Source organism: Triturus cristatus, chromosome 5_2 (genome assembly GCF_964204655.1).
Source record: "Triturus cristatus chromosome 5_2, aTriCri1.1, whole genome shotgun sequence".
Lineage (NCBI taxonomy): Eukaryota > Metazoa > Chordata > Amphibia > Caudata > Salamandridae > Triturus > Triturus cristatus.
The window spans coordinates 216,932,400-216,955,804 of record NC_140588.1 but is presented as its reverse complement, the minus strand read 5'-3'; the positions used below and the strand labels follow the sequence as shown (position 1 = coordinate 216,955,804).

Genomic DNA, 23,405 nt, shown 5'->3' with positions numbered 1-23,405 from the left:
TATTGCTATTGTGTTTTTTAAAACTTGCTTTTAGACTGTGATTATCTGTGTAGCTTTTAACTTACTTGCTGCTTTGCACCTTATCGTTGGCCTCCTGCTGACTTCGCATTCACTGCTGCTCATTGGGGGTATAATTGTCAGGGTACCCCTATCTTGGCGGTTAGCGGTCTAGCTTTCACTCCAGGACCTATAAATCATCACGCTGACGCGACCGCGCAGCGCTACCGCCTGAGGCGAAGCTGTGTTTAAACGCAAGCCCGTCTGCGCCCGTCCGTGCTTGGCCCGGGCTTAGGGCATCTCCCCCTGGTCCGCTCTCTCCCTATTCTTTAACATATTCAAGGGAGCAGCTTCTAGGACGGGCACATGAGCGTGCGAGGACAAATTGCCCTATATTTATCCCTCATTTGATGAAGGAGGCACAGGATGTATATTGTCCCGAGTGTTCCTTTTCCTTGCCCAGTATTTCTGAGACTCGCAGTTCCCTTCATGTTAACACAAAGACCATCCGAACCGCTCCGCCACCAATTAAAGGTTTTCTGCTAAATGCCAGGTCATTAATCAAACACAGTGTGGAATGTGAATTGTTCATGGAAGAAAACCATATTAAATTAGGGTTTATAACAGAATCTTGGTCCCACGAAGCTTCAGGGCCTGACATGCTTAAAGCTACACCCCCCCCCCCTGGTTTTCTCTGTTTTACTCAAGACAGACTCTCCAAGAGAGGTGGTGGATTGGCAGTTCTTTATCATGATTCCCTTAGACCTAGCTTTACTAATGCCTCCAATCCAACCTGTGAAGCTTTGCTAATTAACATTCAAACCTCAAATCATGAGATGTTTAATTGCGTCCTCCTCTACCGTCCCCCTGAGCCCAGGGGTGCGTTTTTAGACTCTTTGGGTTCCTTTTTAGAGGAGGGACTATGTAATAAGAACTTTACTGTCATGGGTGACTTTAATTTTCACCTGGAAGATCTGAATGATCCTGACAACATAAAACTGCAGCAAATATTTAGTGGAGGCGAACTTAAACAGTTAGTAGAAAATTCTACTCACTCCGCAGGCCATACTCTGGATGGTATTTTCTCCAACTATCCCAACCTTGTTTACTCAAAATCCTTACCTCTCACCTGGACCGATCATGCAGCTGTGTTATTTGAACTCAAACAAACTCTATCCAAAAACCACAAACCGTTGGACAGAGCCATTTTAAAAACCAGGTGCTGGAAAATCATTGATCACCTTGCTCTAAGCAATCTTTTGCAGGGCTCACTACCTGCTCTTGTAAATGACATAGATGAGGCAGCAACTATCTACACAGACTGGGTGGACTTGGCCTGTAGGAAATTAGTTCCAGACAAACTGTGCATCACTAAGCGGGTACATCCTACTGCCCCCTGGTACTCTGAAAGTCTAAAAAACCAAACGTTAGAGTGCAAAAAATTGGAACGAGCATGGAGGGGAGAGTACAGTGATATCAGCAGGGAGGCCCATAAGACAGCCTTGGCCAAATATAAAAAACTACTATTTGAAACAAAAAAGCTCTACTATGGGGAACAGATTAGAGGTGCCAGTTCCTCCTCTAAAGAGCTGTTTAGAACTATCTCCCAGTTAACTTCCTTCACTAGTCCTAAAATCGAAAGTAATATAGAACTTTTTTTTCTACAAAAGGTCGAAAATATTTTTTCGTCCTTTACATTTACGCCTACACCTTTTAACCAGGTTGTGTTAACAGAGCGCCGAGAGTACAACGGCCCGTTTCTTACTCTTGACCATTTTTTACCCTTAGAACAGCCTGGAGTTACTAAGCTTTTCTCTGAGATTCGCTCCGGCTCTCTGCTGGACCCTTGCCCAGCCTCAGTTCTGAGGCTGGTCCCGGATATAATTGGGGAAGCCCTTACCCCATTGTTTCGCTCCATTTTTAAAACCGGCTGCTTCCCTGTTCTATGGAAGACTGCTTCAGTTCTCCCACTATTAAAAAAAATCTAATTTTGATCTAAAAGACCCGAGCAACTATAGGCCCATCTCTCGTCTTCCCTTCCCAGGTAAAATGATTGAGAGGACCATGAATGTTCAACTTGGCCAATTCCTGCAACTGAACTCATCCTTGGACCCCATGCAGTTTGGGTTTCGCGCTGAAGATAGTACCGAACTGGCACTATTAAAATCCACGGATGAGATCAGGGGGGCCCTAGATCAGGGTGGTGCCGCCATGCTCATCCTTTTGGACCTTTCGGCCGCATTTGATACGGTCCATCATGAAGTTTTGATGGACCGTTTAACAGCGCTTGGGGTCAGAGGTTAGGCCTGGAATTTCCTGAAATGCTTTCTAGCTAATAGATCACAAACGGTGGATCTCGGAAGGAACAGCTCTAAGCCCTTTGTCCTTCCCTGTGGGGTTCCACAGGGGTCTTCACTCAGCCCGACGCTGTTTAATGTATATGTTACCCCGCTGGCCACTCTGGTTAAATCTTTTGGATTCCAGCTGTCATTGTATGCCGATGACACACAAATTGTGTTGTCAATTAAAAAGAGGGCAGAGGCTGAAACAGCTGCTAAGTGTCACAACTGTATGCAGGCAATAGCTGCCTGGTTGGCAGCAAACTGCCTCAAGATTAATGCTGAAAAGACCGAGGTCATACATTTTGGGAACACTGCCAACCTCTCGACATCAGACTGGTGGCCGACTTCTATGGGAAGGCCTCCTGTCCCAGTCGCAAAGGCAAAAAACCTTGGGGTGCTTGTAGATGCAAAACTGTCCTTTGAGGATCAGGTTAGCAGGGTTGTCTCTTCCTGCTCTTTTACACTTAAACTTTTACGTAAAATTAGATCCTTTCTCCCAGAAGACAGTCTAAAAATTGCAGTCACGGCACTTATCCTGTCTTGACTGGACTATTGTAACCGTCTCTATATTAATATTCATAAAAAACATCTGTCTAGACTCCAGACCGTGCAAAACGCTGCAGCTAGATTACTTACCGGTACACCCAGGTTCACCTCAGTAAAGGCAGGACTTAGATCTCTACATTGGTTACCGGTGGCAGCTCAAATTCAGTTCAAGGCTTTATGCTTAGTCTTTAAAGCTCTTAACTGCATTGGCCCTGACTTTTTAAAACATACTATTCAGTGGTATGTGCCAGGGAGAACCCTGCGATCGCTGCAGTCTAAACGGGCTATTCTTCCCCGCTACCACAAACTCAGTTGGGGTGGTAGGAGCTTCTGTCACTGTGCCGTTAAGGCTTGGAATAGTCTCCCTTTTCATCTTAGGAACTCTACTGGACTTCTTCCCTTTAGAAAGGGTTTGAAAACCTGGCTTTTCACTGGAAGAACCTTTTCCTCCTAATGTCTTAATCGGCTCGCTTTGGCAGATAGCGCATAGCGCCAGGACACCTCAGGGTAACAGCACGCGTTAGAAATCTTGATAACATAACATAACAGAGGGTGCCCAGGCATGAGCTGAGCCCCACTGCAGCCTTCGGAATCTCTTCTCCGGGGTTGTCAGTGGTGCAGCCTGACCATATACTCTTAAGTGCATTATAACCAAATGGTAAATGCAAACTTTGGACTGGCTGCACGGAAACATGTCGTGTTTGGTGTCAAACACCTTGGAATTATACCCCCACACCAGTAACTGGTGTGGGAGTATGATCCCACCCTTCTAGAAGGAGAGACATGGCAGTACTGGTATACCCGGTAGACACTTAACAGAGCCCTGGCATCACAAAATGGATGCTGCAGCCACAGACACGGGTCTGGCCTCCTGCTGCTGACCGAAACTCCGGCAGGGGAGGCCTGGACAGTAGGTTTCCTGTCACAGGGGGGGTGTAACCACCTCCCAGACAGGATGATGTGTATTGGGGCTGGGTGGGAGCACTATCAGAGTGCTTTGAAGTCCTGCACTGGGGGCACATTTGGTGTCCCTGTGCATAGTCCAGCTCAAACCGGTTCAGGGGCTTCCAGCCCCTGCTCTGGCGTGAAACTGGACAAAGGAAATGGGTGTAGCCACCACTCTTCCCAAACCCTCCCATAGATGGGTCCCCAGAGCTAGTCCAACCCCTTCCTTGGGTATAAGTAAGGAACCTCTGTAACCAGAATTTTAGATATCCCTGGACGAAACTCTATAGCTGAATCCTGGAATTTCGACTCTCTACTAAAGACTAGAGGACTGAAGAAATCTTCCTTGGGGTCAAGGAGTGACTCCCCTGCTTGGCGGGCACCAACAAAGCATTTTGCCGGTCTGCATCTCCGAAGCTCCCGCTGGACTCTGAAGTATTTGAAGCCCAGGAAGAGGATTTCCAGACATCACAGAGGCCGACCCGAGTCCCCAGCAAAGCTGAGACCCGCAGCCCTCGTGAGTAGCGTGGAACCGGAACTCCTGGTCACCGGGCACTTTTGCAAGTGCATTGACTTCTCGACGTCTCTTGAAGTCGTGCTTGGGATTACTTGTAGCCCCCACCCCGAGCAGAGAATCCACCGAAAATTGTCTGCCTAGTCACCCCGAGTGACCCGTGGGCCGCCATTTTGTGTTTCCTCTCTAGGCTCCTTCGCGATCCCTAGTCCATCGACTGGTGGGTCCCTGAGAAGGGAACTTTGATTTTCCTTGGGCTTCCCTGGTTGCTCCAGACGTGCTCCGACTCCATACCAAGTGGTGAGTCCATCAGACCTTGCTGGTCTGCACCGAAGCATCTTTCTCCTTTCTGCGTGGGTTGCTGTTGCCAAGGCTTATTGTGTCCAATCCGGGCACTGACGCTGCAGCACTCGACATCCTTCGTGGGACAGCTCGAATCCAGCTCCTGGTTGTCCTCGACGCCTCCTGGTCCTCATGGCTGAAGAGTCAAGCTTCACCTGAAACACCCAACATCGGTGGGCATTCAAAAACTACTGGGTGTACAGGGTAAATGGCGCTCATATGGTAATCACCTTCGTTTCACTACACAATATTATATATTTTGGTGCATCCAAAACCGAGGGAAGGGAACACCCTACTTCCCTAAACTCAATCCAAGGATTGGACAAACGCTTTAACAATTTTTTGGAGCACAATGGCACACTTTTTTGGTGCTAAATGGCACTTTATAAGTTGTATGACATTGTTCTGCATTCTGTCCATCAATTGTTCTTTTTGCATAATGTTATGTGTAAGGCATTCAGCTTCATTCATGGAGATATACAGTTCTAAGTATTTGAATCCATCTTCAGCAATGTGTTGACGCTCCGGTATAGAATGCAAGGCCGTGGTGTGTCCAATGGGGTATAGACTAGACCCCCCCCCCCCCCCCCCCAATTAATATTATACCCTGCATATGTTGCAAACTCTTTGACCAGGTGGAATATAAGATGCAGTGTTGTGTCAGGCTTAGATACGTATAGCAGGATATCATTTGCATAAAGAGATATCTGCTCATCTATCCTCCGCCCTTTGGCGTCCTGAAAGCCCTTTATGTCTGGATTAGCTCTAATTACGCACGACAGTGGTTCTAAGACCATGCAGTGCAAAGAGCAAGGGGGACAACGGGCAGGCCTGCCTGGTACCTCTCTGGATTGAAAAATCTTCTGACTTTACTCCATTGACCTTAACACTTGCCCTGGGATTTGCGTATAATAAATCCACCGAGGTCCGGAAGTTCCTCCAAAAGCCAAATGTTATGAGTAACTGCCTCATGAATGGCCAATGAACCATATCAAAGGCCTTTTCGGCATCCAACGACAACATCATCAAAGGTAGAGGACTGTCTTTCACTGTGTCAAGCCAGTTCGCTAGTCTACGGAGGTTAAAACGCTTTGCCCGTTTGGGCATAAAGCCTGACTGGTCTCTATGGATCAGTGAGATGATTACTGTTAAGGGTCGATTCGCCAGTATGGAGGCCAACATCTTAGTTTCAATATTTAGTTGAGAGATGGGACGGTATGATCTGCATCTCTCTGGGGGTTTGCCAGGTTTTGGAATAACCACCACTGTTGCGTGACAACAACAACTTAGGTGTTTGCCCACTTGTAGTGTCCTCAATATTTGCCTCCAGGAACACTGTACAGTGTTTGGACATGACAGCAATACATGGTAGAATGTGCCCTCTTGCTGATCTGAGCCTTATAGCAGAACACTATGTAGAAATGTTAATTGAATCAATACAAAATCAGTTCTAATGGCTCTCTCCTATGGGTAAACCAACCCCAATCGGCTGTATCTAGGTCTGCTGTGTCTTGCACATATCTTGGATTGATTGTGTGATTTGACTATTAATTTTACGAAGTATTACTGAAGTCTGGTAGGTCCAAGGAAGTAAATATATTCAGTATGCTTAAATCTGTTGGCACTCAAGAATTTACTCGCGTAGAAGTAATTACCCTTCATCTAGCACATACCACGCCTCTTGTTCATGAAAACTAGTTTTGGTCCTGCCAACCACCTCCATTTTTTAACCAATTTATTGTGGTTTTCCAAGCCCTTGTGTTTGCTGAGGGTGCAAGATGTGTATTCCTTCTTTTAATGTAGGACTAGATCCTGCATCTCTTTAATTAGCCTTGCCTGAGGTGTTCAAGTTGCAACTATTGTGTTGCTCTATTTACATAGTCCTTACTTACCCCTATGTGTGGCACTGAAGCTCTTTCCTACATTGGCATGATGCTGTGCCATGTAGGGTGTGTGGTTTGAATCGTGTTGTTTACGGTCCTATGTGGCAAGAGTTTCCATGTTCTGTGTGATCACCTAGGTGTGATCATCATTTTTTGGGACATAGCAGTGTGATGGATGAAGATGTGTGAGAGAGACACCTGCAGTTTATGGTTCTCACAGGTCCCTTTGTTATTTCTTATGATCATAGGATACTTAACTAGATATTGCCATGGGTTTTCGTTATATAATACAATACAAAGGCCAGCCTTTGTTAGCTCACCTGGATATAGAAAGTAGTGTGCTGGTTTGTTTGTTCCATATCTGTGGACTGTAAACTGTGGGTAGTACTTGAAGATGAACTTATCTTTCCTGGTTCTAAACCAGGTTTGTGGCTGATGTAGTTTTCTTAGAAAGGTATCCCATAACCAGACCGGGGAGTAATGAATGTATTTAAGGAGGAAAACCTCAATTCCCACCTACAACATAATTAACCCAGCTAGAGGAAACCTCCTAAACCCTGTATCGTAGCAAAAACTCCTATGTTTATTTTCTTAAAGGACTCTCACCCACATATCTCTGTGGCATGCTTTATCACAAGTCCTAGCCAGATATTGATGGTTCTACATGGTGGAGGGGGCTCCTAGGTGTTGTGGGTGACCCAACATGTTGGGATAGAAAATTATAGGGTTAAAAAAACCTTTAGGAATACCCAATGCTCCTGTGCAATTTTATTTGAAGGAACCTCTTGGCTGATTAAAAATGAAAAATACGTATCTGGACCACAATTTTTCCGATGTCTCTAGTCAAAGTATTTCAGCTGGTTATTAATATGCCAGTCTGGTCACCCAGCTTTCATGAGGACGTACCATGTCCCAGAGTCAGTTCAAACACCTACATAATCCTACCATGCACTCAAGCATCCATAAGCTCAATAACCGGTTCTTGGCTGGCCGAGGACTTCCCGGTGTATTGATATCTGAAAAACAGGAGATCTTAACATATAATTATAAATTCTCAGACATTGATGGTACTAAAACTGATCCTGCACTAGAGTATAACTCATGACACACTGCATGCTGTGCTGCACGCGTGATTAGTGGAGTGATTCACTCCGTTGACATGCCCAGCACCCAGGGGACCGAGATTATTCCTATTTCTCTGCCTTGCATGCAGTACATGTTCGCCTAGATGCGTTTCTATGCTCTTCGGATGTACATGTTGGGGTACAGAGTAGTGAGTATCTCGCTAGAACACTGTCCGATCATAACCCCATTTTAATTCGACTTCAGTTGGCTCGCACAAGAGCTAAAATACCTACGTGGCGTATGCGCCCTGAAGCATTAGAAGATCCGATCTTTCGGGAAACAATCCGCACCACAATAACCCAATATTTTCAAGATAATGCTGGCACGGCGGCATCTTCCTTACTAGAATGGGATGCCTTTACTGCTGTTGTCAAGGGTCGCAGCATCGCAGAAGTAGTGGGGGTACGCAAGGTGGTTTTGAGAGAAGTACAGGAGGCAGACCAACGACTACGGGAGGTGGAGCGAAACTGCCCGAAGAGACCAGACAAACAGGGAGAACTTGTAGAAGCAAAAGAGAAGGTGGCGACCGTAGGGGAACCCCTTCGCTCTTTTGATTATAAAGCATATTTTGTACGAGCCCATAAGGAAAGAGACAAATCTGGGGCTCTCTTAGCGTGGCTTGCTAACCCACTCAAAGGGGCTCCTCGATTCTAGAGCTCAAAGACCGACGGGGGAAGGCCAGCTGCACACAACAGGGGATAAATGAGGTCTTCCTCGGGTACTATACTGACCTATATAAAAGTAAATCGAGCCTGACAGATCCGACTACCACGGTTAGACCGAGAACAAGCATAGGCCCTGGGCCGGGATATCAAACTGTGATATCAAACTCAGGGAAGTGAAATGGGCTATTAAGCATATGGCGCGGAACAAGACACCAGGGACAGATGGACTCCAGATAGAATTTTACCTAACCTATTCTGATCAATTAGCACCTAGATTACTTACACTATATAATGAGGCGAGACATGAGAGGCAGTCATTATTCCGCTCCTTAAACCTGAGGAACCCCCCTGGGACAAATCTGCATATCGTCTCTCTCCATGCTTAATACGGATTATAAGATCTTGAGCCGTATCCTGGCCACTCGTCTCCTCCCATATATGTCGACTTTTGTGCATAAAGACCAGTCTGGGTTCATCCCGACCAGGAACACAGCAGTGAATGTCGGCTGATTATTGAAGATTTTAGATGCTGATTCGTATTCAAAAGATGAAGCCGCAATATTTGCAGTTGATATTGATAAACCTTTCGATAGCATCGAATGGCACTACTTATTTCATGTCATGTATGAGTTCGAGTTGGGGGAAAAGTTTATACAATGGACGGCCGTATTGTATAGGCATTCCACAGCAAGGGTCAAAACGGGTGGACTGATATCTGACACTTGTGCTGTCACTAGGGGAACGAGACAGGGATGCCCGTTGTCCCCCCTTTTCTTTGTTCTAGCGGTGAAACCGGTGGCAGCCAAAGCCAGGACTGGTAGGCATTACTCGGGCCTACTCGTACACGGGCGAATCCACCATCCGGGATGTGGAATTCCTATAGCCCGACGCCTGGGACATATTGTTTGGGGTCAAGGGCAACAAGTTATAATGTCTATTTTGTCCTTGGGATAAGTAGGCCCAACCCCCTACAGCACAAACCCTTTAGCTGCCAGTTCACAATACCACATTATGGATCAAGGAAGGGCATTATCTACAGTTACGGTAATATGTGTGTCCATGTGTTAACACTGTTCAAACTTGTATTTATGGTTCATTATTGCAAAGTCTTGATTATTAGGGTGAGCACTAAAAGTAAATGTTGTCAACTCTGCCTGCACTCCAGACGGTGGTTCCAGTATAAACGTGTACACGTTTTCAAAGTTTAGTAATATGAGGCTATGTATAATGCTCCCAGAATGCTCTCTGGTTTGATGCAAATATTTGCAGAAGCTTGAAAGCAACAGTGATGATTCTTTGCTTTCAAAATAATATGTTCACAAAAAAATGCAAGTAGGAAAAAAATATTTTACTAAACTACTGTAAGATTTTAGGTACCATATCTTTGCAGCATCATTTAGTAACATGTTGATGTATGCTTGTATTTCCCAAAAATATTCATAATGTAAAATCAGTGTAACCAGTTAAAATACGATCGTGGGAAACAAAAATAAACAAGCATTGGCAAAGCCAGTAGGTCTGAAATTGGTGGTCAGGCTTTTGGTTTTGTCAATGCGTGACTTGCTTAGGCATGGTTTTTGTAAAACCTTATCTGTGGGGGAGCTGCAGGGCTCTCGCCATTCTAACAAGCATTGGCAAAAGCAAAAACACTGTTTTGGTCTCAAAAAGCACACATTGCCACAGCAGTGCCAGGCACTGAACAAAACTACTTTGTGAGCCAATATGCTCCTTGTAATAGAGCAGAATATTGTCACTCACAGTGAAGCCAGCTGATAGACCGAGAGAAGGAGCAAGAGAAACATAATTTTACTAAACACCAAAAGGTCATGGTTAACCCTAGGCCTAATTAGAGGCCCAATTATTAAAGAAAGTCTCAAAAGTGCATCCATGGTATATATCCATGCATTAAGTGCATATATACAGTCTCCATGAATCCACAAGAATTTACAGAAGTAGGCCAAGAAATAGTACTCCTAGAAAATATTTGTGAACTGCATTTTAGCATGAGCAAATGTGCTTGTGTAGATTTGCTCATGTGAAAATCTGAATGTTATAAGTTCACTTTTCCTCCAAACACTTTTTTTCCCCAACCCTGAAAAAGTTTTACGTCTGCCACTGCCAGGAGTGAATTTCCAACCTTTTTCAGTATGGGAAAATATTAGAAAAGAGTTGGTTAAAACCCTTAAAACATGCAAGTTAGTAGGTTTGCACAGACTCAAAAGGGGATTCCAACCCTTGAAATATTACTTACCACTACCTTCAGGCCCAGTATGTAGACCTGCAGAACGTAGCAACATAAGGGAATTGTTTGTATGCAAACCCTACTATGGTACAAGCCCTGGCATAATTGGAGAGGCTTTATCAGAACTCTTGCATAATGAGGTTCCTGCCGTAATTTGTCGCCACATTACATGGCACAAAAGGGACAAATGGATTTTGTTACAGGACAAGTAGATTTATGAAGCAACCTGCCCCATGGACAAGTAGATATTTTATTAAATTCCACACCCCTGCACCATATTGCCCTGTATGCTGATGACCTGTTAATGTTTCTGGCAAACACAAGAGAAGCGCTCCAGGGAGCGCAGGAACTACTAAATGATCTTGGAACAGTCGTAGGGCTTCGAGTAAACTGGACAAAGTCCTGTTTATTCCCGGCCAAGAGGGAGACAACCGGCCCACAAGATACCACAGGAGTTAAATGGGAGTATAGGTGTCTGACATACATAGGCACGAGAATATACCACACACAAGGAGATTTGTTGGAGGGCAATATCGGTAGGGCAATTAGAGGACTGAAAGGTAGTTTCGAGTTTTGGGGGACGCTCCCGCTGTCAGTGGCTGGGCGAGTGGCCATACTTAAAATGGTGGCCCTCCCGAGACTATTGTACTATTTTGGGACCTTACCGGTCTGGAGCCCAGCGCGATATTTCAAACAACTCAAGACCATGGTCACAGGTTTTTTATGGGCAACGGCAGACGATGAGTAGCGTTGGCAGTTATGATGCGGCCCCGATCGGAGGGGGGGATGGGCGGTTGGTACCTGACTATGGGACTTATTACCTAGCAGCCCAATTACAATGGCTCACACAAAACCTAGCGACAAGAATAAGAGGGACGGGAACTGGAGGCCCTCTCTCGGGTTGTACTGGACCTTCCTGTTCGTACTAATGCCCTCCCTGGGGACCGCAGAACAGCAAGACCGTGTTGAAAAAGAAGCTTGAAGAGGGTAAGGATTGAAATTCCCTATGCACCGGAAATTCCTCTGTCCATGTGTAAGGTGTTACTCCAAGGAAGAACCTGGGGAGGGTTAGGGCGATGGAAAGAAAAAGGCCTGATTACAGTAGGGGATTTATATGATGATGTTACTATGATTCCCTCTAATGATTTGCTGGAGTGGTATGACTTAGTAGGGGGCGACTTTCTATTACACGCTGCAATTACTGCTGCTATCCATCAACGTTGGAGGGAGGGCCTTTATGAACCCAAAACGTCACTGGGGTGTCAGTACCTGGTAACAGCGGCAGGAGCCTTCAAAGCGGTTACATGTCTACATAGACAGCTAACACAGGAGATGCTGTCACCGCAGACTATATTGCGACAGAGATGGGAAGAGGACGTGGGGGTAGCGATTCCGGACAAAGCATGGGCCGATATTGTGGAAAGGGCGTGGAAGAGCACCAGAAACGCCCGTTTCCAACTAGTGCACTTTTACATTTTACATAGAGCCTACCTTATCCCAGTGAAGATTAACAAATACTTTGATACGGGCTCAGACACTTGTCCGCGGGGAGGGAGATGATTTTCGTCACATGTTCTGGGGGTGCCCACAATTAGACGCCTATTGGCCCGAAGTGGTGGCTTTCCTTAACACAGTTACTGACAGTGAATTAGAATCGGCCATAGGACTGTGTGTATTGCATTTGTTTACTCATACGGCCAAAAATAAAATCGCTAGCAAGTTTATAGACTTGGGTCTCCTACCAGCCAAAAGAGAGATTTCAATGCATTGGAAAGCGCAGAGGGACCCTAATATAGATCATTGGAAGAAAGTTTATTAAATGGGCAAAATGTAAAGGAATAGTTCGGATGCAAATGGTGAAGAGAGCGGGGAGCGAGAGAGCACCAGCTGCAGCAAAGGCATGGGAAACATTAGTGGTGCTCCTCAAGATTCCTGATAACGACAGTGACGAGGAACCTGGGGCACCTGTACCCGAAGCGGAAAGCCAATCAGATGGCCCCTGGATCTGACCAACTATGGGAATAATGTTACGCACTATGAACCTGCAACTACTATGCATTACCCTTTGCTCCGATATTGTTGACCTACTACGACGGTACACCATAATAACCGCACGCTGTAATTTGCAGGAAGAACTAGAAGTGGCATACCTGGAGGGATGGGGGGGGGTAGATTTGAATAGTTAGGATAAGTTTAAATGTTAATAATGACAGGAGAGATCATTGAGAGATAGCAGTACAATGTGGGATCAATCTCTGTAGCTTTCATTTATTCTTGAACTAGAGGGTGGGAGTGGGGGAGGATACTATACATAGAACGCTTTACAAGATTGCATATTATATGATAGTTCCATTACTCTCTCTGATTGTATGAAGTTTTCAATGGGAATTTATATGCAGTGTGTTTGAACACATTTGTAAACTTTAACCCCTTTGCTGCGGGGCAAATTCCGCCGCGGTGCGAGAGGGGGTGGGGTTGGGCTTGGCGCTCTGGTACTAAGGACGGCCCCCGGCCGTCATAAATCACGGTGGGCGTGTGCTCATGACGGCCGGCGGCCGGCCGAACTCTTCCCACTGATTAATTCTCTCGCACAGGCGGGGAATTAATACCGCTTGGGCGGAGCGGCAACGTTCAGACGGCTCCTGGCCGTCATGAGCACATGCCCACCGTGACTCATGACGGCCGGGAGCCGTCATGAGCACACAAGGAGTTAATAGTAATTTGTAAAAAAATTAAATTCACTCCGCTGACATGTCAATACCATACCTTCAAACTATTTATTCTCTTCCCCCCCCCCCCCCCCCCCCGAGCAGAGTTTATAAAAGTGAAACATCTGATGAAGTGCGTATTTAAGAATACATATCATATATCACATATTCGAGACGTGCGGACCTGGTTATCTTATGATATTGTCACGTATGCCATTCTCATCTTGTTCCCCTCCTCTTTTATAGTTGGACTGACTATAAAACCCAGTACTGCTTCAATATATACATACTTTATGGGGATTCTAGCTTTGCCCTATGAGGATATTCTAGCTGGTCACCCTTGTCACACGTTGAAAGAAAACCAGAATGTTTAGCAAAAGGGAGGGACATGGCATATAAACCAGGGCATCACCTCCTCATATCTGGATATTAGTAGATTCACTTACTTCATCAAAGGGTCAGCCTGGCATAAGCACTTCTTCTCGTCATGTAATCCCCGGCGAATGTTGTAGTCCTTCTGCCTGTCTGCCATTTCATTTGTTTCAACCCTGCGCGTGACATCACCATGTGCCGTGCATGGTGATGTGCAGTGGATGTCTCCGGGAGTTGAGGGTTAAATCCAACGTATTTTTAGGTCACGACTAGACCATGCATGTGCTCTCTTAGACATTTCGTTTTCAATCAGTGGGCTTGGAGGCCGCTCCTTACTTACCTTTGGTTGACTTCATTGTCACTCTTATTTGTTTGATTATCATTGGCCAGCTGCCTGTAGGTTTCCTTCCTCTTCATGGATTTGGCCCTCCCCTTTAGCATGGACACATTGCTTGTGTCCTTCCACTGCTCATATTTTTAGGTGCACATTTTTTTTTGTTGAGGCACTCTAACAAAGTGCAGCTTTTTAAGCATGCCCCTCGTCTACTTCTCCCCCTCTGTGCCCCCACCCACACTCATCCTCTTGATGTCCGGGTTGCTGCTTGCCCCAGCCCCACACCCATTCCCACCCTCCTTTATGTATGTTAACTACAGCCCCACCCACTCAGCCCCCCGTGTCCATGTTGCCCCCCCACCATTCCTCTTTGTTGCCTGCCAAACCCCCTGCCCTCTGTAATAAACAAAAAGAGCTGTGCTTCCAGCGCTGGTCGTTTCATAGTTCTTTTTTCCCTGAACCACCTCCATTGTCAGTGTTGAACCATCCAACACGCTCACCCTTCCCCTCTGTACCCCCCTCCGCCCGTATTCCCGCCAGCAACACAAACCAGAATTTGCAATGCAACAGGTCTCGCATTTAAGCGAGTTTAAGCTATTGGCATTGTAAATGACAATGCCTTTTATGTATGTTTTAAAAACCAAAATTTAAATAAAAGGCATTGTCATATACAATGCCAATAGCTCAAAATCACGTAAATGCGAGACCTATTGCATTGCAAGTGTTTGTTATACATTGCTTGCAGACAAAGACTTTCGCTGCTTTGTAGCGCTGTAAATACCAGGTGTTACAATTACTGAACTCAGTGGCACTTGTTTTACCTGATCTACAAGTAAAAAAAACTCAGAAACTTCCGTGTTCAAACTAGTGTGAACCTCTGCAGCGAGCGCGCTAACCCCGGAGCTGGCAGAGTGAGCATGTTTAAGAATCAGAGGAAGACAGGCCTAGGCTTGGGTGCCACTGCGGTCTGTGGATATCCACGCACGGGCACCCAGTGGGTTGTCCCTGGACCCGACAACCAAAGGGCGGGTGTCCCGAAGATATGCCTTAGTACCACAAGGTGACATGGCGAGCTCTGAGGTAGAAAGCAGCGATGGCCGTCTTATGTCTCAGCGCCAGGAAAATACTGCAGGTTTCAGATGCAGAAGGACGTAAAGCAGGCCCCTGCAACCCATGCGGTGCAGGAGGGTCCCTCGGCCCTCAGGAAAGGGGGGAGGCAACTACTGGGGGCCCCCTAGTGAGACGAAGGCAAATGCATATCAGTAGCATATAGGTAACATAGGGGGGAAGGTCTCGTCCTATTCTGAGGGGCTTTCATTTTGAGTTACGCTACTGTAGATAACGTGTCAGGTGTGACTGGCATAGGGGCACAGGTGGGCATAGCCTGGCATTGGGCATTGCTTCCTGTTGTCTCCAGCCCCTTAGACTTCTTTTTACGGTTACGGTGTGTGAGGCAGTCAGGTTACCAACCCTGTTCCGAATAGTGTCAGCCGGCCAGTAGACTATATTGCATTCACCCCGCCTACTCTGTTACTTTACAGAGTACAGCTCAGCGCAGACCAGCCCATGCATGGGTTCGCCTATCCCAGTGACCAGAAAGGAGTCCAAAAGCACGCATTTATTGACCATTTTGTGTCCTTGTGTAATGTAACCGGTGCTCAGGTAAAGCGCTCCAATACCTTCAGGTCGAGTTTGCGCTATAAATAAAAGATGTTCAGCGAATACCAAACATGGGAATGAATTAAACCCATTGCTTTCCAAGCTTATGTTCCCTCCCACATTACAAGCCCATTAAAGGTGTTTTTATTTTCTGTGGGGAAACTGTTGTCCTTTTCGTGCCTCCAGAAGCTGGACTGATTCCAAGTAACATAGAGGGCAGCGTAGCAAGAGTTTACCAAAAACAAGCTGCACATAAGAAAACAAAAGCGCGGCGTGGTGTGCACGCTATTATAAAAATGAAAGCGGGCATGGCCCGCTGTCAACAGTAATTACAAATAAATCCTGTGGCATGCCGCACTGCTAATGATCGGGCCCTGCGTGTGGCCGCATAGTAAAAGTGAAAGTGCGCATAGCGCACTATAAATACAAAACAAACTGTCACCATTGCGCGAATTAAAAAAAAAAGTGCTTCGTAATTGAAGGAGACAGTATAACACCGCAAGCGAAAGATCCAGTCGGCATGGGCCGTCCAAAAAGGAGATGGGGCAGTAACCAAGCCTAATTTTGAATCGGAGGCCTGCGTTTAGCATAAAGGATGACGCCAGCCAAAAGGAATGATGATTGAGGTTTCAAGTCCCCTTCTGAAATCTCCTCTACCACAATATGTCTTGCAGAGCGAACAACGCATGCGCACTCCAGCGCTAGGTCTGCTAGACCTAAAAACGGGACACTCCATCAGAGGAGCGCACTGCCTTAGTCTCGCTTCATTTTCTATGACTCAAACTCGATGTTCGTTTTCCGTGTTGATCCTTAGGGTGGCCGTGGTATTGCCTGCAAGGGTTTTCTCAGGACCCTTTTCTGTTTCTCTGCTCTGTGCCTTAACATCGTGGAGGGCGGAATAAAGGGGCTGGCTGGTAACCATAAGTGACGTTGGAAATATTAACCTGGAGTTGCTAGATAAGGGTTTTTATGGATGACACAGTCCCTGTAGTGCCAACTTTTTATCATAAAACAGGCTCATGTTTTGATAGCCTTCATTAATTGTCCCGTGTTGTCAGCTAACCTAACCCCCATTAATAACGTAGTAATTTAGCCACTTCTCCATCCCTCTTGGCAAGCAGTGCTGTGTACGAATGAGACAGCACCAACGCTTTTCTTAAATTCTGGGTAACGTTCTTTGTAGAAGCGCTTTCCTTTAGCACAATACCACCAGCTCAGCAAAGCAAATTAACCACTCCATACGTTTGTTTTGTAATACATTAGGTTTGTTGGCTATTCAGCCTATGCAAACATTTCACATAAAAACAAATCTGGACAAAAATGAATGAAAACAAGTTTTAAACCGCAAGCGTTTGCATAGCTGCGGCTGTCTTCTATCGAGAAGTGTTTGCAACTTAGGCTCCCCTTAACCAGGTAAACCGCTACCTTTATTGCTTCCCTTTCTATGCTTTGACATGTAAAATATGTCATTCTCGTTTCCCTGATGTAGTGATCCTTTTATCTAAATCTAGGCTTGTTTTTGCCCCGATGCAGGACGTATGTAATATTTGTCCCATTTTATATTTGATTTCCAGACTAATTACCTGGATTTATTTTCCCGTTCCAGTAGGGACCGAACAGTAACTCGTTCTCTTCATTCTATGGCCCTTGTGAGGACTCCATCTATATACAGCTTACGCTGAATAATATGCTGCATGGCTACACACTTATAAAGTTCCAAAGGCGAGACATTTGGTAAGGTCTAACTGTTTTGCATGTGGCCGGTGCAGGGGTTAGCAGTAAATGCTAATATCGTACTGACCGTGTTTCTTGAGTGGTAGCAGGAAGGTGGCATTGACTAGTGCATAGCTCGGCACTGTGTGATGTGGGCTACATTAGATTTTTTTTACGGTTTGGGCGCCAGAGCTTCTTACAACGCTTGTTGCAAGGCTCGAGCTAGCGCTGAGTTACTGAAGTGGTTCCTACCCTCGTTGACTTGGGTAATGTCGTTCTAATCAGTAAATGGAACGGCACAGTCTGTGTGAAGGAAAATGTATATTTGTGCAAGCTAATAAAATACAAGCTTGGATTATTTTACCGACTAGACGTACAAAATGCGCCCGATCTCTGTAGATGAGCAGTACTTGGGTGGGAGAATGCCTGGGAATATCAGGTGCTGCAGGCATGACATTTTGCTGGGAAGATAACGATATCGTAAAACAAAGACACTGGGCTTTAGAGATGAGCATTTAGGGCGTCTAAATATTATTTCAGTATTTTTGCTTTTCCGAAAGGAGGCATGATAGCCGGGCTATGGCGCATTTAACCTTTATCCTGCACCACTCTTTCCTGTTACGGAACTCCCATGGTAGTAAGTGGTCTTGTGCAGGGAAGATTCAGCTTACAAGGGTTAAGGCAGGGCTGCACTTTTTTTTCAAAACGGCACTCATTGACTTCGGCAGGGTGAAATCTGTAGCGGCCCCTAGGACATGCAAACCTTTGGCATCCAGAGCGGCTTAGCTGACTGAGCTAGGTCATCAATTAATATTGCGGTTGTTACAGTACTTTTGGTAGTGTCTATGAACTAAGAATTACATTTTGACAAATTGAGGCTGAGGTGCCAGTTTCGAATCTCGGCGTCGGTTCAGCACCGTGTGATCCTGGGCAAAATCACTTTATCTCCCGTGCATACCAAACATTGAAAGAACGCATGCAAAACAAAGCGTTCGCCAGTCAGCCACTGTTTATTTTTGCGTCGCGCTTTCACTTTAAAGTGAAAGCGCGATGCAAAAATAAACATGCAGCCTGCTTTCCTTCTGTCGTAAGCGATTTCTTGTCTTTATGGGGCCATGTGTTTCAAACACCGGGCCCCATAAAGATAAGAAATCGCGTACGACGCACGAAAAGCAGGAGAGCCCGTCCAAGTGGGCCGTCCAAAAAAGCCAAAGGGAGGCAACATACAAAGCTCTTTTCCAATGGCTGGCCACCGTTTAGCATAAACGGTGACGCCAGCCAATGGGAAAGAGGGGCGGGGCTTAAAGCCCTTTTGTAAAAGTATACTTGTTGACTAAGTCTCGAGGCGAGGACCGCATGCGCACTCCAACGCCAGCGAGACCTAAAAAAGCACCAAAAAGTGACTAGCACTGGCTGCATCATAGCCCTTTTTAGGTCTCGCCTAGCGACGCAGCTCATGCGCTGTCGCCTTGACGAGATCTATTGTTGTCAGTTTCTTGGCCGAACGGGGACAGGAGATGGCGTACGGACAGGAGATTTGAACGCGTGCACATCGCCAGTCCCTCCCTGTCTCCAGCTCGCTGTGCCAGCGCGGAAAGCTCTGGGACTGGAAGTTTCTCCCTGCCAAGCTTGCGTGTTTGTGGGTGTTCTCGCAATCTGTTCCCTCCTGTGACACGGTCCAAAATGTAATATTGTCCGGGCAGGAGTACATCTTTAAGGAGGGTGGAAATGGAGAACAGACTCACCCAAAATTGTTTGCGATGCTGGGGAATGGGTTTCTGTAATTGAGAGCGATTTGCGCATGCGTAAATGTACGTTACCTATATTTGTTTCCAAAAATACCCATATACGCATGTGAGAACGTTGAGATTTATAAAGAATTCCACAACTGGCCTCACGAAACTGTGATTGTCATCATGGTTTCCCGGAAGTGCTCCTACAATCCTCTGCCAATTCCAAAATGTCGGAAATTTACTCCTGGGTGACCTTTTTCTTCAGAATCCACCCTATATCTGTCACAACCAGGTCAGCAGAGACGTTGTACAGCCGGAGAACCAGGTCAGCAAAGCTGCTCTGGAGCCAGAGAACTAGGTCAGCAGAGCTGCTGTAGAGCCAGAGAACCAGGTCAGCAGAGCTGCTCTAGAGCCAGAGAACCAGGTCAGCAGAGCTGCTTTAGAGCCAGAGAACCAGGTCCGCAGAGCCGTTGTAGACCCAGAGAACCAGGTCCGCAGAGCCGTTGTAGACCCAGAGAACCAGGTTAGCAGAGCTGCTCTTGAGCCAGAGAACCAGGTCAGCAGAGCTGCTGTAGAGCCAGAGAACCAGGTCAGCAGAGCTGCTCTAGAGCCAGATAACCAGATCAGCAGAGCTGCTCTAGAGCCAGAGAACCTTGTCAGCAGAGCTGCTGTAGAGCCCGAGAAACCAGGTCAGCAGAGTCTCTGTAGAGCCAGAGAACCAGGTCAGCAGAGTCTCTGTAGAGCCAGAGAACCAGGTCAGCAGAGCCGCTATAGAGCCTGAGAACCAGGTCAGCAGAGCTGCTGTACAGCCTGAGAACCAGGTCAGCAGAGCTGCTGTACAGCCTGAGAACCAGGTCAGCAGAGCTGCTGTACAGCCTGAGAACCAGGTCAGCAGAGCTGCTGTACAGCCTGAGAACCAGGTCAGCAGAGCTGCTGTACAGCCTGAGAACCAGGTCAGCAGAGCTGCTGTACAGCCTGAGAACCAGGTCAGCAGAGCTGCTGTACAGCCTGAGAACCAGGTCAGCAGAGCTGCTGTACAGCCTGAAAACCAGGTCAGCAGAGCTGCTGTACAGCCTGAGAACCAGGTCAGCAGAGCTGCTGTATAGCCTGAGAACCAGGTCAGCAGAGCTGCTGTACAGCCTGAGAACCAGGTCAGCAGAGCTGCTTTAGAGCCAGAGAACCAGGTCAGTGCCTTAGAGCCAGAGAACCAGGCCAGTGCCTTAGAGCCAGAGAACCAGGTCAGCAGAGCTGCCTTAGAGCCAGAGAACCAGGTCAGCAGAGCTGCCTTAGAGCCAGAGAACCAGGTCAGCAGAGCTGCCTTAGAGCCAGAGAACCAGGTCAGCAGAGCTGCCTTAGAGCCAGAGAACCAGGTCAGCAGAGCTGCCTTAGAGCCAGAGAACCAGGTCAGCAGAGCTGCCTTAGAGCCAGAGAACCAGGTCAGCAGAGCTGCCTTAGAGCCAGAGAACCAGGTCAGCAGAGCTGCCGTAGAGCCAGAGAACCAGGTCAGCAGAGCTGCCGTAGAGCCAGAGAACCAGGTCAGCAGAGCTGCCGTAGAGCCAGAGAACCAGGTCAGCAGAGCTGCCGTAGAGCCAGAGAACCAGGTCAGCAGAGCTGCTGTAGAGCCAGAGAACCAGGTCAGCAGAGCTGCTGTAGAGCCAGAGAACCAGGTCAGCAGAGCTGCTGTAGAGCCAGAGAACCAGGTCAGCAGAGCTGCTGTAGAGCCAGAGAACCAGGTCAGCAGAGCTGCTGTAGAGCCAGAGAACCAGGTCAGCAGAGCTGCTGTAGAGCCAGAGAACCAGGTCAGCAGAGTCTCTGTAGAGCCCGTGAGAACCAGGTCAGCAGAGTCTCTGTAGAGCCCGTGAGAACCAGGTCAGCAGAGTCTCTGTAGAGCCCGTGAGAACCAGGTCAGCAGAGTCTCTGTAGAGCCCGTGAGAACCAGGTCAGCAGAGTCTCTGTAGAGCCCGTGAGAACCAGGTCAGCAGAGTCTCTGTAGAGCCCATGAAAACCAGGTCAGCAGAGTCTCTGTAGAGCCAGAGAACCAGGTCAGCAGAGTCTCTGTAGAGCCAGAGAACCCGGTCAGCAGAGTCTCTGTAGAGCCAGAGAACCCGGTCAGCAGAGTCTCTGTAGAGCCAGAGAACCCGGTCAGCAGAGTCTCTGTAGAGCCAGAGATCCCCGGTCAGCAAAGCTGCTGAAGAGCCAGAGAACCAGGTCAGCAGAGCTGCTGTAGAGCCAGAGAACCAGGTCAGCAGAGCCATTTTAGAGCCAGAGAGCCAGGTCAACAGAGGCGCTGTAGAGCCAGAGAAACAGGTCAGCAAAGCTGCTGAAGAGCCAGAGAAACAGGTCTGCAGAGCTGATGTAAAGCCAGAGAACCAGGTCAGCAGAGCTGCTGTAGAGCCAGAGAACCAGGTTAGCAGAGCCATTTTAGAGCCAGGGAACCAGGTTAGCAGAGCCATTTTAGAGCCAGGGAACCAGGTCAGCAGAGCCGCTGTAGAGCCAGAGAAACAGGTCAGCACAGCTGCTGTAGAGCCAGAGAAACAGGTCAGCAGAGCCAGAGAACCAGGTCAGCAGAGCTGCTGTAGAGCCAGAGAACCAGGTCAGCAGAGCTGCTGTAGAGCCAGAGAACCAGGTCAGTGCCTTAGAGCCAGAGAACCAGGCCAGTGCCTTAGAGCCAGAGAACCAGGTCAGCAGAGCTGCCTTAGAGCCAGAGAACCAGGTCAGCAGAGCTGCCTTAGAGCCAGAGAACCAGGTCAGCAGAGCTGCCTTAGAGCCAGAGAACCAGGTCAGCAGAGCTGCCTTAGAGCCAGAGAACCAGGTCAGCAGAGCTGCCTTAGAGCCAGAGAACCAGGTCAGCAGAGCTGCCTTAGAGCCAGAGAACCAGGTCAGCAGAGCTGCCTTAGAGCCAGAGAACCAGGTCAGCAGAGCTGCCTTAGAGCCAGAGAACCAGGTCAGCAGAGCTGCCTTAGAGCCAGAGAACCAGGTCAGCAGAGCTGCCTTAGAGCCAGAGAACCAGGTCAGCAGAGCTGCCGTAGAGCCAGAGAACCAGGTCAGCAGAGCTTCTGTAGAGCCAGAGAACCAGGTCAGCAGAGCTGCTGTAGAGCCAGAGAACCAGGTCAGCAGAGCTGCTGTAGAGCCAGAGAACCAGGTCAGCAGAGCTGCTGTAGAGCCAGAGAACCAGGTCAGCAGAGCTGCTGTAGAGCCAGAGAACCAGGTCAGCAGAGCTGCTGTACAGCCTGAGAACCAGGTCAGCAGAGCTGCTGTACAGCCTGAGAACCAGGTCAGCAGAGCTGCTGTACAGCCTGAGAACCAGGTCAGCAGAGCTGCTTTAGAGCCAGAGAACCAGGTCAGTGCCTTAGAGCCAGAGAACCAGGCCAGTGCCTTAGAGCCAGAGAACCAGGTCAGCAGAGCTGCCTTAGAGCCAGAGAACCAGGTCAGCAGAGCTGCCTTAGAGCCAGAGAACCAGGTCAGCAGAGCTGCCTTAGAGCCAGAGAACCAGGTCAGCAGAGCTGCCTTAGAGCCAGAGAACCAGGTCAGCAGAGCTGCCTTAGAGCCAGAGAACCAGGTCAGCAGAGCTGCCTTAGAGCCAGAGAACCAGGTCAGCAGAGCTGCCTTAGAGCCAGAGAACCAGGTCAGCAGAGCTGCCTTAGAGCCAGAGAACCAGGTCAGCAGAGCTGCTGTAGAGCCAGAGAACCAGGTCAGCAGAGCTGCTGTAGAGCCAGAGAACCAGGTCAGCAGAGCTGCTGTAGAGCCAGAGAACCAGGTCAGCAGAGCTGCTGTAGAGCCAGAGAACCAGGTCAGCAGAGCTGCTGTAGAGCCAGAGAACCAGGTCAGCAGAGTCTCTGTAGAGCCCGTGAGAACCAGGTCAGCAGAGTCTCTGTAGAGCCCGTGAGAACCAGGTCAGCAGAGTCTCTGTAGAGCCCGTGAGGACCAGGTCAGCAGAGTCTCTGTAGAGCCCGTGAGAACCAGGTCAGCAGAGTCTCTGTAGAGCCCGTGAGAACCAGGTCAGCAGAGTCTCTGTAGAGCCCATGAAAACCAGGTCAGCAGAGTCTCTGTAGAGCCAGAGAACCCGGTCAGCAGAGTCTCTGTAGAGCCAGAGAACCCGGTCAGCAGAGTCTCTGTAGAGCCAGAGAACCCGGTCAGCAGAGTCTCTGTAGAGCCAGAGAACCCGGTCAGCAGAGTCTCTGTAGAGCCAGAGAACCCGGTCAGCAGAGTCTCTGTAGAGCCAGAGAACCCGGTCAGCAGAGTCTCTGTAGAGCCAGAGATCCCCGGTCAGCAAAGCTGCTGAAGA

The 23,405-nt window shown here is 47.8% G+C and overlaps 1 protein-coding gene across 3 annotated transcripts in view; it reads left to right on the top strand.

Annotated features, from left to right (window-relative positions):
* Window positions 1-23,405, top strand: part of ZNF236 (zinc finger protein 236) — a 1,017,074-nt gene that overhangs the window by 35,257 nt on the left and 958,412 nt on the right. The gene's annotated exons all lie outside the window — the stretch shown is intronic.